Source organism: Arachis ipaensis, chromosome B09, assembly GCF_000816755.2.
Source record: "Arachis ipaensis cultivar K30076 chromosome B09, Araip1.1, whole genome shotgun sequence".
Taxonomy (NCBI): Eukaryota; Viridiplantae; Streptophyta; class Magnoliopsida; order Fabales; family Fabaceae; genus Arachis; species Arachis ipaensis.
The window spans coordinates 26320015-26323245 of NC_029793.2; positions in this window are offsets into that span (position 1 = coordinate 26320015).

The following is a 3231-nucleotide window of genomic DNA, read 5'->3' on the forward strand; positions in this document are numbered from 1 at the left end:
TAACTTTTTCATATTTTATTATTAAAAATCTATAAAATAAAAAAAATTAATTAACTTTTAAATTATAACAAAATAATCAGAAAGAATACTCATTGTAATAAAAATTTAAAATATAGAAAACTCAAACATTTAAATCCAGAGAATCAGAAACACAATCCCAACTTAACTCAGAATACAAAAAAGTCAACATCCAAATCCAATCCAGAGAATCCAAAAAAAAATTACCAAAATAATAAAAACTTAACATCCAAACTAAATTCAGAATCACATAAACAACCCAACTCAGAATGCAATCTCAAGTCAAAATCTAAGTACAAAAACTCAATTCAAAAGCAAGAATATTAGAAATTGAAACTGAAGAAGCAGTGGCTTACCAAAGACACGGCAAGGGAGGAATGGCGGTGATAGAGTGAGCTCAAAAGAGAATTAATTTGCGACGATGAGGCCCCGAGCAAAGATTCCATGGCGAGGCTCCGGGAAGATATTCACGGAGGAGAGGACGCGCTTGAAGAGGATTGAGCAACCGTTCGCGTGACCTAGAAGAGAAGAGGATTGAGGAGGACGATGACATCCTCTGTCACTAACGATAATGACAATCACAGAGGTGGGCTTCACGACAAGCACAAAGACGATGGGGAAAAGAGTGGCGACAGCTGGGGGTTGACGGTGGCTGGTAGGGCTTCACGACGAGCATAGAGACGGTGAGGAAGAAAAGAGTGGCAGCAGCTGGGGGTGATGGTGGCTGGTGTGGCTTCATGATGAGCATAAAGATGGTGAGAAAGAGAAGAGTGGCGGCGGCTGGGGGTGACGGTGGCTGGTGGGGCTTCACGACGAGCACAGAGACGGTGAGGAAGAGAAAGTGGCAGTGGCTGGAGGCTAACAGTGGTTGGTAGGGCTTCACGATGAGCAGGCAAGCTGGGAGCTCTGATAGGGTTACTGAAATTAGGGATTTTGCTATTTTGGTGAGATATGTGAGAGTGAGAGAGAAGGGAGAGGTGTTGGGTCTTCTTACATTTGGGGTGGGGTTTTTTTTTTCTTTCATCAAAACGACATTGTTTTTATGCTAAGGGAGGAGAACCGAACCTTCAAAATACCTAGCCAGTACAGCCAGTTCACCGGTTAACCATCGTTTCAATTGATTTTTTAACCGATTTTTCGTTAAGACAGTTTTGGAAGCCAACAGGATCAGTCAGGGGACCGGTTCCCGGTTAACCTGATTGAACTGGCTGGTCCAGTTTTTAGAACCTTGGTAATACCTAAAAGACGAGTTAAGGGAACTTCAAATGGGGATAAATGATAAATAAGAGTAACTATGACACTACCTTTTGTTTTTTTTAATAAGAAAATCAACAAAAAAGAACAAGACAATAACGAAACAAAGGAGGATGACAAAAAAGTAAGAGATGATGATTTTTTTCTTTTATTTTTTTAGAAGTAATACTCCAAATAGGTCCCCAAGAAATTCATGATCGGATAGATTTGTCCCCAACTAAATTTAACTAAGATTTTGACCCTGAGGTTCTTAGATATACGCCAGATACGTCCCCATGTCAGTTTGACCCGGTTAGGACTAACGGTGACGTCCGATGTAGAGGTTAAAGGGATGACGTGTCCGGTTAACTACGAGGTGTCACCTTCAGGACATTTTGGTCCCCATCCAAGCTGGACAAAACAACGTCATATCGGAACCCGGGGTGAAACGACGTTGTTTCGGGGAGGACAAATACGTCTCCACTTGGGCAGAGTAACGAAACAGCACCATTTCAATATGGGGGACCAATTCGATGCATAAGTCTTCTCATATTCAATGGTATGGTGAAATTACTTCATACCCTGTTAGCTCTACTAGGTTTTACAAAGAAACCCTTCCAATTCTTCATCAACATTGTTTATAGTCTTTGCTCTGGTTGATCGTGAAAGTGGTTGTGACAGAAGTCGTGACGGCAGTTGGTTCCATTCTTGATTGATCATAGTTATTCGAAAGTATTTTTGAATTTCTGATTTTGTGTACATGAATTATTGTGGATAGTTGTAGTGATCAGTGATAGTGGATAAAATAGAAAATGTTTTGTAGCTCTTTATTTAGTTGCAATCCCTTTATACGTTCGTTTTATGAATAAACAAATAAGAGGTAGTACCGATGTTGACATCTGGATTGTTTATTGGCATTTAGATGTCCGAAGATATGGTCTTTGTGTTTCATCATGGTGGAAGCTTTGTTCGAGATAACAAGACTGTGCTGGTCTACATTAATGGGAACGTGAAAAAGTTCCCCCGATGGACGTTGACCTCATTTACTTCTTTGACTTGAAGAAACTTTTTCTGGAGTTAGGATACCATGACTACAAAGCTATGTACTGGTATGATCCCACCTTTGCAACCTTGGAATCTGGTCTACACGCTATTCATGGAGATAAAGAAATCAGAAGTCTGCAGAAGAATAAGACACAGAATGAAGATACGGATAAATTTTACATTTATTTTGACCATCCGATATTGGAAGGGATGGAGGAGATATTATCCGATAGTGATGAGGATGTTGAGAAAGTAGTTGTTAAGGACGCTGGGTTGGACAATGATGCAAATATTGAGAGTAGTTAAAGTGATGATGATGGGTATGAATCTACTGAAGATGAGCCTTATAAACCCCCACCTTCAAGCTATGGTTTTTCTGATTCAAGTGAGAGTGAAGGAAGTGATAGGAAAAAGGGTGGATGAAAAGGGAGAAAAGGTGATCAACAGAAGAAGAAAACAACAGTAAAAACTACAAAGCATTGTGTCAATGTTAGCAGAGATGCCAAGGCTAAGACTCCAGGTAAAAGGGCAAGGGATAAGAAAGAAAGATGTGCTGTAAGTGGTGGAACTTGGCCTGATGTGAGGAAGAAGAGGGATGCTGGGCCGAGTGCCATTGGGCCTGGTAGGGATGAACCAAGATCAGATGACAATAATGGGCCCAATGAAAGTAATGAGAATGCTCCTAAAAAGCCTTCAAATTTTGATGAGGAGATTGGAATGGAGCCAAGGGATGACTCAGACATAGATTTTGAGTATGAGTCAAAGGCCTTCTTGACTTCTTCGGACTCAAGTGATGAAGGGGGAGACAAATTTGATTGGCCTCAGTATGATCCAAATGCAGAATTTGGGGAAATTCAATTTCAGCTGAAGATGGGGTTTGAGACTTTTGAACAGTTCAAAAAGGCCCTGAAAGACTACACTATAGCTGAAGGTAGA